Raw genomic sequence first — 13,472 nt, forward strand, 5'->3', positions numbered from 1 at the left:
GGACCATTGCTTAGTACCCCCAATGTTCTACTCTGCCTCCAGGTTTCCTCTTCTCTGCCCATTCCCATCAAGCTGCAAGCTGCTGCCACAGTTGTCTTCATAAATCAAGGATTGGATGTATTTATATACTTACGTGAAACAGAAATCAGATATAAAAATGTCATGACTCCCAACTTGTGAGTTACGGCTAAATCCCTGAGCATGTGACATAATAGCCTTTTTCAAGGACATATGATTAGAACAATACCAATCTCTGATAAAATTTTAACTGGCCAGAGAAAGAATGAAACATTAGGACTTCTATATCTGTGTGTATATCCTTTTCAATTGAGTGATACGTTTGTCAGTTGTCCTTGCTTGAAAAGGACGGTACACTATTTTGATACTGTGTTCTTTGGATCTATTCAAAGATTTCCAGTTACTAGTCAGAAGACACCTCTTATTAATATGTGTCAGGTCCAAGGGAGTTATAAGCACCCGGGACACCAGTGGGGATGAGTCATCTGAGACAATGCCAATAGTTGCTACTCCAGCCACAAGTGATGCAAGGGAAAATGACCCCAATCAGTAGAGAATTCTTCATCCAGAGAATGTACACGATGCCAGAGAAGAGACTTTGTGAGAAACTGAAAGACACCATAGGACTCTAGACCACTGTGTCTTCAGAGATTTAATATCATCTGAGGTTCTGTTTTAATAAAACTTTCTTTCGCCAAAGCCTGCTAAATAGGTTTACTCATTCAAGAGACGTTTGGGTGTTCTGATGAGTATTTAAGAAGAGAGTATAAATTACTGTAAAATAACTAGTATATTCTATGTCACAGGTAACTAAGTGGCATCATTTTATTATATTCAATTATATTATTGCATTTTCTTATGAGTTTTTTAATATGTGCAAGTCCTAATTCTCTAAATAGTTTGTAAATCTGTTTTTAGGGCATGGATATTGTCAAATATTTATCTATTTTCCACAAACATTTTGAGAAAATTAGGGTTATTCTTGAACTTTTGTTGAGTTTAAACCAATTGCTTCCAGGATCGAATAACCTAAACTAGAATCAGCTAAAGTCTTACTTGGAATTAGCAGAGAGAAAACACCAGAAGGAAATGGAAGGAGGATCTCTGAGTTATAGGAAGGGTTACAGTAAGAAGAAGGTGAAAGAAAACACACCAGAGATAAATTTGTCTTACTGGACAAAGTAGTAAGGGGTGAGCCTTCGGAAGAAATATACTACCTGGTCTTTCTGAGATGACAAGTCGCCAAGCAAGGTTTATAAATAATAGACCCATAAGAAATTATAGAAACAGCCTGCTGAATTTAAAGCAAAATGAACTGTGAGTCTTCATGAATCTGTTTCCAAGTTAACCTGATAAAATTACCCTTAATTTAAAATTTCACAGTCACTACCACATTGGGTGCACATTAGTGGTGCATCGGGTAATTACTATTTTTTAGCATTACATACAATTTAGACCAGACTCAGCCAATGTAATGTAAATCCTTTCCCTTGAATCTGACCTTAACCACAAAGTCTAATTATCTAACCAGGACAGTTAGCAGGGCAGAGAGAACCCATTATCTAGAGCAGGTTTTTGCAAAATGCCAGTTCACTCATCATTTATTGGCTAAAAAGCAATCTGACCTTGGGTGTGAAGTCATTTTCTGAAAATCATCTTGGAATCCAGTAAATCCACTAGAAACTTAGCAGAAATTGAGATTATGAGCACCAGACACGTTTCCTAGACACAGCCTGGCATGATAGTGCAGGAAACATTTCTTATGTTAATATTCTGATGCCAGCAATCACTACAGACATGTATTTGCATTCAGAATGTGCAATCACAGAAGCAACGTGATCTAAAAGCTTGTGTGTTAAATGACTCACAGTGTTTCACAGACAACAGGAAGTTTCACTTACACAAGGTACTAGAATTAATGCGTCAAGATTGGTGACAAGCTCTTAAGCTGATACATACATCAAGGAACTGAGCTCCTCATAACCAACCTGTCATACTTGATTATGTTCTGGGAAAATGTCCCAAATACAAATGTGACTTTATTAAATCTAACATATTAAATGCAGTCTGCTGCTAAAAATTACTCCCATTTTTATACAGGACAATGTATTTCCATAAACTATATAATGGAGAATAATTTAAATAACATTAACCATAAAGAATTTGGAGAAAATATTGTTATAATTTGCATTAAAATGTCATGAGATCAGAGAGGCTTAGAGCAGATGATTTGATGGGGTCTTATTTTCCTTCAAGTCCATTTTATTTGAAGTAGGGGAAACACTGCCTTAAAATATTCTCTCTCATAAACAGAACACCTCAATCTTAAGAGTTCCTAATGTAGATATTCTGAAATTGTTCATTTGGGATAATGACAAAGAATACAGAGGGAAGAGACAATCGTGTTCCTAAGGTAGAAGAAATTACCAGATGCTTGCTCTCTGTGGAGTTGGTTACTAAAACCAATGTGACAGTGTGATCTTGCCAAACTTCAGTGAATGAAGCATATTTGCACAAGGGCAATGTCAAAGACCCTGTGAGAGTGTGAGCCAACATCAGCAGTAGGTCCAGTGCCCAGTGACTCTTCCAAAGGAATGGAGACTGACTCATGAAAGCTAGGTGGGCTATTAATAATCCGGTGTCAGGATTAAGGACTGAGCAGCATCTGGATGTGGAAGGTGTAGAGCAATAGGACTGGGTGTGGTCAAACCTTGAACTAGGCAAGTCCAAAGGGGTGGGAAATGTGCAGGGGAAAGGCATATGGGGACCAGGGAGCTATGATGACTAACTAGTTGCTGTCTTGGGCCACTTGAGCAGAGTGACTTGATTCTAAGTGTCATAAATGTAGGAAGTCAATACAGATCATGGCTGTAAGAGCAGAGGTTTTAACATCAGAAGAACATTAAGCTCTCTCATGTATTAACTTTATGATCTTGGGCATGTTACTTTACTTCTCTAAGCTTCAACTTCTTCATCTGTAAATGGAATCATACGTGTTGGGGTCGCAATGAAGAAGCTACATAAGCACTTAATATAAGTGGCATATTTTGAGTGCACGATAATATTAACTTCTATTAGTATTGTCTTTGTGCTCCTTACATCAGCCCAAATCACAGTGAATTAAGACAAGATTGATCCCAAGCCTGGGATAACCCCTGGCTCTGTGGACTTAATAGACTCCAACTATGTTTAGGGGCAGGTTGAGTGGCCCAGGCAACTGCTAGCTGTAAGGTCTTTCCAGGGACTGTGGGTCTCCTTATAGCTTGCATTTTGCAGACACCTGGGAGCTTTATAAAAACTGATCCAGTGGTCACAGTTTCAGAGATTCTGATATGAATGATGTCAGGGGTGACCTAGGTATCAAAATTTTTAAAAACTCCCCAGCCAGGTGGTTCTAATATGCTAGGAATACTGTTATCACCATCTTGGAGAATAGCCAAGTGAGTGGAAGGACCTCTGACAGACTAAAGATTTCTCTAAACGAGGCTGGAGTTATGCAGACAGCAGCTATTTAAACCAGCCCTAATAAGGAGGTGAACTTAGAATTGACTGTAAATTTCATAGAAAAAGAATAAATCAAGAGAGATGAGGATATTATTAATTGGAAAGTTTACATTTCTTCAACATCCAGTAGGATGATTTCTTATGAGGAAAGTGCAATAAGTTCTAAAAAGTTTAAAACCTGCATTTTATATGAACACCTGGCAAGCTGTATACTGAAAGCGAGATAAATGGAGATGGAGACAGGGATGGGGACATTGACAGACTAAGATAGAGATAGGGACAGAGAAGGTCATCAGAGTCTTGTAGACGACCTTAAGAATAAGTAATTCCTGGGTGCACCAAACATTGCAAGTTCTGTGTTTGATGAATTATACTTCAATCCTAAATACTCCTGTGATTTTAGAAGTAGATTTAACAGTGAAGTAGTAAGAGGCCTGGAAGTACTTGATGTGGAAGGAAAAATAAAAGAAAAAAAGAGAGAAGTTCAGAAACAACAGCAGCAGTAGCAAGAAGTGATGGGCTATCAGTAGACTGAGCAATGAGAAAGCACCAAAGGATTGAAGGTAGAGTGCCCAAAAAAACCCAAACTTAACATTTTAGAAGGAAGCAGGAGAAAAAACAGAAAGGGTACAGGCTAAGTGGCAGTACAGGTAGGAAATCACTCTTCTTGTTTTTGGAGGGGATTCTGATTAGGATGGGAAATGTGCCCTCTCCCCCTGCCGAGAGGCCGTCATTCCTAACACAAGTGTCTTCTCCTCTATTAGCAGGTGCCAGGGGACTTAGCAGCCCTTCCACATGTTCTTGTCTTTGAGTCTCTAACCAGAAGCACTGATATTGGAAAGACAATAAGCAAGCAAGGGCTGATGGGTGAAGGTTCCCTCAAGAATAAGTAAGAAGGCTGAATTTGGGTCTCAGTTTTCAAAGAAGAAAGAAATCTAATCACTTCTTAATCTCTGATTTTGGCAACTGGGACTTGTTCTCCCAATAGATTCTTCTACAGATCTCAGAGCTATAAACCTTAAATTGCTAAAAACAGCCTTGCCTCTGCAGTCCATCTTACAGCCCCAAGGTCATCTGTGATTTGCATAATTAGCAGTTCTAATTTATTTTTTCCTTCAAAAATGAGAGTTGTGATAAAAATAGAAATATTATAATATTCTTGTTCTTCAAATGGGTTTCATTCTAGTTTGCAATTGTTTTTAGGTACTAGAAGAGTATAATAATTAGGATCCATTATCAAGATGATTGGAACACTGAATCACTATAATGACCTCTGTCTGTTTAAATCGTAGTGGCATGTTCTTATAAATAATAGTTTTATAGCCATTTCTGGAATCTAAATTCAAGGAAGCAAAATAATCCTATCTTGCTGAGACAGACTATACCTGCAAGAATGGAATTCTTTTTTAGCGAGAAAGTTGCAAGTATTTTCCTTCAGAGTAGCAAGTGGAGGGTGATCACACTCCAGTAGGGTCACTAGATGTCAGGACCCACCCCTGCCAGATGCTCCAGTACCCTTGGCTCCTACTGAGAAAGGAGAAGAGCTTTGTACACGGTTTACCAACTTCTCCACTAAATCACCAACTTCTCGAAAACCACAGCTCATTCTCTCTCTCTGGGGAGCAAGGAATAAAAGAAATCTTGTGTAAGGAATGATTTTCCTTCATTCTATTTTTAGAATCTGTGCAGTGAAATGAGGGTTTCTCTATGAATATTTTTTCTGACTTCCTGGCCTACCTGGTTACTTATTTCAAGATTTTTCACCATAGCTCTTCCCTTTGGAATCTTCCCTTTGGAATCCATAGCTCTTCCCTTTGGAATTTATAATTTCAAGATTTTCACCATAGCTCTTCCCTTTGGAATCCACGTAAAGATGACCTCCCTTTAAGTGTATTTTTCTCAAGTTTTATTGAGGTATGATTGATACATAACATTTTATAAGTTTAAGGTGTACAAACTAATGATTGAATACTTGTATGTATTGTAAAATAATTATAGTAAGTTTAGTTAACATCCGTCAACTCACATAGACACAAATTATTCTTTCTTGTGACGAGAACTTTTAGCAACTTCCAAATATACAATATAGTATTGTTAACTATAATCAACATGCTATATATTACATCTTCAGAACATATTTATTTTATAAGTTTCTATCCTTTGACCACCTTCACCCAATTTTCCTACCTTCATCCCCAGCCTCCAGCAACAACAAATTGGATCTCTATGAGTTTTTTTTTCAGATTCCACCTATAAGTGATATCATACAGTATTTGTTTTTCACTGTCTGATTTCACGTAGCATAATGCAAATCAAATCAAACATAAGTGCAAATCAAAACCACAAAGAGATATCACCTCATACATGTAAGAATGCCTATCATCAAAAAAAAAAAAAAGGGAGAGATAACGAAAGCATTCAAGGATGTGGAGAAAAGGAAAACTCATGAACAGTTGGTGGGAATGTAAAATGGTGCAGCCACTATGGAAAACAGTATGGAAGTTCCTCAAAAAATTAAAAATATAACTACCGTATGATCCAACTATTACACTTCTCAATATATAACCAAAGGAAATAAAACCACTAATCCCAAAAGATATCTGTATCTCATGTTCACTGCAGTATTATTTACAATAGCCAAGACATGGAAAACTACCCAAGTTTCCACTGACGGATGAATAAAGAAAACATATAAATACATATATGAAAAGAATATATATATATATATATATATATATATATATAGTAGAATACTATTCAGCCATAGGAAAGGAAGAAAATCCTGCCTTTTGCTACAATATGGATGGACCTTGAGGGCATTATGCTAAATGAAACAAGTCAGACAGAGACAAATCCTGTATGATCCTTTAGTATATTAATAGATGAGGTAAAGTGAATGAGAAGAGGGGTTAGGATTGACCATCATGATCCCAGATCACTGCAATTGCTCTCTGCTCAGCCACAGATAATTTCTTCACTGCTACTCACAGCCTAGGACTCACAGACTCAGAACGCTTCCATGCAATGCTGTAATAAGACAGAGTCCTCTGCAGGGCTGACATCCCCAGATAGGCAGGCCTCATTTTTAGGATGACCATACATGCTGGCCTGGTTTTTGCTGGTTGCCTTGACATAGCTATTAATAGTAATTCTTCTCTTTCTGTAAAATTATCTCTGCTTGAAAAACAAAGTATCAATATATGGTCACCCTACTGATTTCCCTTTATACTGCCATTCCTCACTTCTACCTACACCACCACCACATAGAGCTGTTAACATATTCCAGATTTTATTGAGTAACTGGAGGAACTTATAAAGAGTAAGTTAAAGAATTTCAAACAAAATCTGATACATATGATTTTTCTTATAGTCCAACGGAAAAAGACTAAATATATTCTACTTTTTATAGGGTCTACCCATGGATGTACCCCAGTTCCTAATATTTCTCCCATCCTGAGTTGCACACAGTGCTCTGTGTATGTGCACATGTGAAAGTAGAAATGGGATTGGTCTCCATGAGCCACTCCTATCAAGTTATTCTAAATATATACACAGTCTTAATGCTATCATATATGAAATGTTATCATATATGGAATGCAGACACAACTTTAAGACAGGTCTCAGGGGCTCCTATTCCAACCAGGTTGCCACAATGTGGCAACCAGGTTGCCACAATGTGCTTCTGCACAGAACCTTGTCCCCTCCACCTTCCACACTTGCTCTGAGAGCACCATGACCTCTCCACAATGTCAGGCCCCACCCAGCTTCTCATGGGAGATGGTCTCACTCCAGGGACCATCTCTCTTCTCCTAGAAATACTCACTAAACAGAGTAGTACCTATTTGTGCATTTTCTGATTTATTTAATATATTATTAAAATATCATTGGAGGATGGAGAAGAAAGAGAGTGCTGAGCAGTCCAGCATGGATTTTAGTGTATTAAATCCAGGCTCCTTTGAGGACATATCAATGGGAGTTGACTTTGTTGTTTCTCAAAGCATCCAGCAAATAATTGTTGGAATACATCCTCACATGCACATGAACACAAAACCATCTCAAGACAATCATCACCCTCACAAATAGCACAGTCTAAATTCAAAAGGAGAGAGAAAAACAGTGGACGTAGCATACTATATATTTTATAGTGAAGGATGTCAGTTGCATTTCCCTCTTCTGTTTTCACAGTATGTCCCCTTCAAACTGCAAAGATTAAGAAATAAACATAAAACATTACAGAATCCCTGAATATCTCTTCCATTAGATTCACAAAAATTCAGCTAATGGCTGGTATTACAACCTGGGAGGACCAGAAAAAGTACATCCAGGGTGCCCTCTTACTCTGCAGCTACTGCCTAGAGGAGAGATGATTTCATTTATATTGTTATAATATCACAAAAATGTTTTTTAAAATCACATTTATTTCCCTCTCCATTTTCTTTTTTATTTCTGCATTTTATCTTCCATTTAAACTACTCCTACCTTAAGCACGTTTACATTACACAGGATGTTATGTGTGGTCAATAGGCAATGCCATTAAAAAGAGAAAAGGCTTACCACTACCTAATGCTTTCTGTTGCAAAAATACAACGATATTAAACCTATGTCCGATCAGTTAGGTGAGCCTGATTTAATATCATTGTAAAAAAATTTATTAACACAAATTTTTCATTCCTACCAAAAAGGTGAGTCAGCATAGGTGAGTAAATAAGACACAATGAAGTCAAAGAGATATAGATTAAAATCCTGGGACTGCCAATTACTCCTATAACACTGGGCAAATTACTTAAATTTCCCTGAACCTCAACTATCTTAATTAAAAAATGGACATAATACCCCTGCCTTGTAAAGTTCTTAGGAAAATTAAACAAGAAGGCAAATAAAAAATATCTAACACTATGTTTGGTGTCTGCCACTTCTACTGCCAAATAGGTCACTGCCCAGTGCCTAAGGGACAGTCTTACCTGGTTGCTTGACCATATCTCAAACGCAACATGACCAAAAATGAGTCTGTTATCTCTTTTCCAAACCACTTCCCCTTAAGAAAAATACCTCGTAACCAATATTTGTGAATCATCAGTGGCTGCTCCTTTTCTCTTACATTATATCCAATCAATTAGTCAGTCTGGGGTCCACTTCAAAACAGTTTTAATATTTTCTCTCCTTCTCCTCTCTGTATCCATGGCCACTGCTTTAGTTCAGATCTCCACAATCTCTCTCTGGATTACCACAATTCTCACTTGGTTTTCCGCCTCCAGTCTTTACCCTTCTTAATTCACCCTCCCAATTCTCCTAGAGTGATCTTTTTGAGCTGCAAATGTGACCACATACTTGCCCTCCTTGAAATAATTCAACGACTCCCCCACCCCCACTCCCGCCTTAGCCTATACAATGATTTTCTGCTTCTTAGCCTGGTATATACAATATCTTTATTGGCCCTGTTTTACCCTCATTTTTCCGCTACTTCTTAACAGAATGTGTCACACTTCCTGAATGTGTCACACATCCTGAATGTGTCACACTTGCTCCAGCCTCTGGACCTTTGTACATGCCATTTCCTTTAAAATGCTTTTCCTTTCTGCTACTGAGTTGTTGAACTTAAATCATTCTTTGAAAGATTCCACCAGGGTCAACTGTTGAGTCTTATGATCCTAAGCTACTCGTAAATAAGTTTGTTCTAGCTGTATGTAATGATCTAAGTGTCTTCTGCCTAACTAAACAAAGAGCATGTGCTTTTTGTCTTTGAAACTTCAGTACCTAGCACAGCACCTGGCACCTTGCCAGATTTACTGCCTGTTCTGAATAAACACGTGACGGAGTGAGCCAGTGGAAATGCAAACACTCATTTATTTAAACTGACATGTGTCATAGGCGTAATCATAAAAGAAGGGCTAGTAGTTGTGAAGTGGAAACGCTGCAGACACATAAACCTGAAGCCTGGGAAGAATAATAACTACTATACCAAAAAAGAAATGTCAAAATGAGTTTTCAGTGATTTTAAATGCACCCAGCCTGTTCTGGTTCTGGGAGATTTTGCTGCTGTGCTTATCAAAATGCATATGTCTAACAAAGAATGCACAGGGCTGCTATCGGTTACCCTGTGTTGACGTTCTAGGAAGCAATATGTTAGTGTGGAAAAACATACCAATGACTCAAAGGCTAGGGTGATCATAATTCATTCATTCAACAAATATTTCTTTGAGAACCTAACATATACCATGCACTGATTTTCTATAAAAAATACTGTTTTTAATGGAACCAGTGACAGTTGATATACTTCAACAGCCAAAAAGACTCCAAAAGTAATGTATCTGGAGAGTACTGAAGTGCTGTTTACTTCCTGTATAATTTTTCCACTGCCCTGAGCATAAATCCTCTTCCTAAGGAAGATTACAGTATGGCAAGACCTTCCTCTAGTTCAGTCTCATACATAAAGAAAACATGGTATACCAAGGTGGGATGGTGTGGTGGGCGTTCCCTAGACCACCCCCAGGTTCAGTGACATCCTAGAAGGACTCATGTGACTCAGCACATAATTATACTCATGGCTAAGGTTTAATACAGTGAAAACATACAAAGCAAAAACAACAAAGGGAAAGACACATGGGGAAAAGTTTGGAGGAAACCAGGCACAAGCTTCCAAGAGTCTACTTCCAGTACAGTCACACAGGATGCACTTAATCCCTCCAGGAACAGGAGATTGGCTAACCTCAGTGTTAGTAACCATTTAAAAATCTTTGGGGGAGTGGACATGCTGTTGAAACATACTACCAAAGGAAAGCACAAGTGAAGTAATGTGAAAAAATACAAAAATCTTGCACTGCAATACAATTCAGATCCCAAAGCATTATAGTTTGTGATTCTAATTCACTTTAAGTCCTAACATTTCTAATTCTAAGAATTATCTTCTATTTCTCCATAATTTATTTTTAAGAATAGACATGCATAATATCCCTCATGGATGCATTTGTCAATTCTGCCCTCCTTTTAGAAATAACTATATTTAATGCAGTTATTTTTTACACGACTAACTGGCTCCTAGACAACAGATACTATTGGAGTTCTCTTAAAATAATAAATGCTTAACAACTATAGTAGGGGTGAGTAAACTACAGCCCACAAGCCATATGCGGCCCCATGATTGCTTTTGTAAATAAAGTTTTATTAGAACACAATCCATGTCCATTCATATACATATTGTTTATGGCCACTTTTTCCCTGATGGCAGAGCTGAGTAGTTGTGACAAAGACTGTATGGCTTTGTGTATGGTGTTAGGGAGTATTCTAATTTCATTCTTTTACATGTAGCTGTCCAGTTTTCCCAGCACCTCTTATTGAAGAGGCTGTCTTTTCTTCATTGTATATTCTTGCCTCCTTTATCAAAAATAAGGTGACCACAGGTGCGTGGGTTTATCTCTGGGCTTTCTATCCTGTTCCATTGATCTATATTTCTGGTTTTGTGCCAGTACCATACTGTCTTGATTACTGTAGCTTTGTAGTACAGTCTGAAGTCAGGGAGCCTGATTCCTCCAGCTCCGTTTTTCTTTCTCAAGATTGCTTTGGCTATTCGGGGTCTTTTGTGTTTCCATACAAATCGTGAAACTGAGTTATTTGTAGTGAGGTAGATGGACCTAGAATCTGTCCTACAGAGTGAAGTAAGCCAGAAAGAGAAAAACAAATACTGTATGCTAACACATATATATAGAATCTAAAAAAAAAAAAAAATTGGTTATGAAGAACCTAGGGGCAGGACAGGAATAAAGACATAGACGTAGAGAATGGACTTGAGGACACGGGGAGTTGGAAGGATAAGCTGGGACGAAGTGAGAGAGTGGCATGGACTTATATATACTACCAAATGTAAAACAGATAGCTAGTGGGAAACAGCCACATAGCACAGGGAGATTAGCTCCCTGCTTTGTGACCACCTAGAGGGGTGGGATAGGGAGGGTGGGAGGGAGATGCAAGAGGGAGGAGATTTGGGGATATATGTATATGTATAGCTGATTCACTTTGTTATAAAGCAGAAACTAACACACCACTGTAAAGCAACTTTACACCAATAAAGATGTTAAACAAATTTAAAAAAAAAAAGACTGTATGGCTTTCAGTACCTAAAAGATTCACTACCTGGCCCATTACAAAATTTGACAACCCTTCTTCTATAGGACCCAGGCTACAAATTGAGCTTTATTTCCAGAAACCCATTTCACAACATAGAAACACTAAAACAGATCACAGAAACAGACTAAAAGAAAAAAATGTTAATGTATTTTTATAAACTGTATTCAATATGTCAAAATTGAATACAATATAAACACTACAGCATAAATGCTCCCTTTTGGGTATCACATTCCTGAATGAGCAGAAAGAACCTATGCTTTATAAAAGAAGAGCCATTAAATGTAAATAATGTTTTTTTTTCCCTAAAACTGTAGAGTAAGCAGGGCCTTTCCTCATGGCTCCAAGAATTTTCAAGTGGCGTTAAAAATTAATGTTTTCATCCCCAAAAAGAACTATTATGTTAGGACTCGATGTCCATAAATTACCTCACCAAGTTTTGAGGGGCTAAATTCCAGTGAGGATGGTCTCCTCACTGAGTTCTCTAAGCACCCCTTGGTTGGAGGGTGGCAGCAGACCAAGGGTCACAAATTTACTCAGTGCTGTTGTCAATACTGCAGCCATTTTATGGACATGATTAGGGAGCTGGCTATTATTCTGGGGGTCTTATCAGTAATTATTACTGTCCTAAGAACACAGAGGAATAAGTCAAACATAGAACCCAGAAGGGGTTACCCGTTCAGAGCCCCCACTGAGAACAGCTTTGCTTCTTGCTGTAACTTTAGCTTATCAAGGATCCCCATGACATAAATTCTTCTGGCTAGGGCCAGACTTTCATCTCTTCCTGATATATCTTATTAATTTTTTATTGTAATAGTTGTACCATCAGAAATGCTGTAACATGCAATAGGTGGAGTAGAAAATTCTATTTGTCCTAAAGGATAATTCAGACACTGCCCTAACGTTCTTTTCTGCCATACCCCCACTTGTTTAGTCTGCCCTATATTTGGGTCTCAGAGGAGTGAGATCGCTACATCAATCCTGCCCACACACTTCTACTCTGCTGTTCTGGCTCCTCACTGACAGATCTGGGTTGGCCTTTCTCTGTACTGGCTGCACAACCTTATGGTATTGTTTGGATGAGGGGAGCAAACAACAGTTTAATTTTACACACTCAGCCCCTCTGACCTTGAGAAGGAGCTGAAGTGTTGAAACCTGTTCTTAGGGTTTGCAGAGCCTCCAGATCTGTTACAGGGTCTCTCACTCCCAGGAGGAGGCCTATCTGCCTTTCCCAGAATGCCTCACAGTGTCCAGGAGAGGGACAGCCCAGACATGGGGGACATTACCTTGCAAAGAGTGGTAAAGAAATCTCAGGATAGAGCCCTAGGGAAACCAGTGAAAGTTTAGTTTTTTAAAAGCTAAATATATGAATGATTTCTTTTATTCCATAGACATCATCATCGTCGTAACAATAATAATTCCAGGTAAGGTTTTAAAATCCTTACTCTGTATCAAGCATTATGCAAATTACATTGATCAAGAGGTGGAAAACTACAGCCCATTTTGTAAATGAAGTTTTCTTGGAGCAGAGCCACACTCATTTGCTTATATACTGTCTGTGGATGCTTTTCTTCTACAGTGGCAGCGCTGAATAGTTGCAACAGAGACCATATGGTCTCTGTTGCTATCTGGCCCTTTACTGAAAATGGTCGCTGACCACTGATACAGATGATCTCAATTAACTCTTGTGAGAACTCTGTGATATAGTTAGGTACCATTATTACTCTCCCATAAATGAGGAAACTGAAATTCAAGAGGTTAGAAAATAATCCCATGGTCACAAAGTAGGTGACCTCCAGGCTGCACAAGGTTTTATAGTGACTTTAGATGAA

Source organism: Delphinus delphis, chromosome 12 (genome assembly GCF_949987515.2).
Source record: "Delphinus delphis chromosome 12, mDelDel1.2, whole genome shotgun sequence".
Lineage (NCBI taxonomy): Eukaryota > Metazoa > Chordata > Mammalia > Artiodactyla > Delphinidae > Delphinus > Delphinus delphis.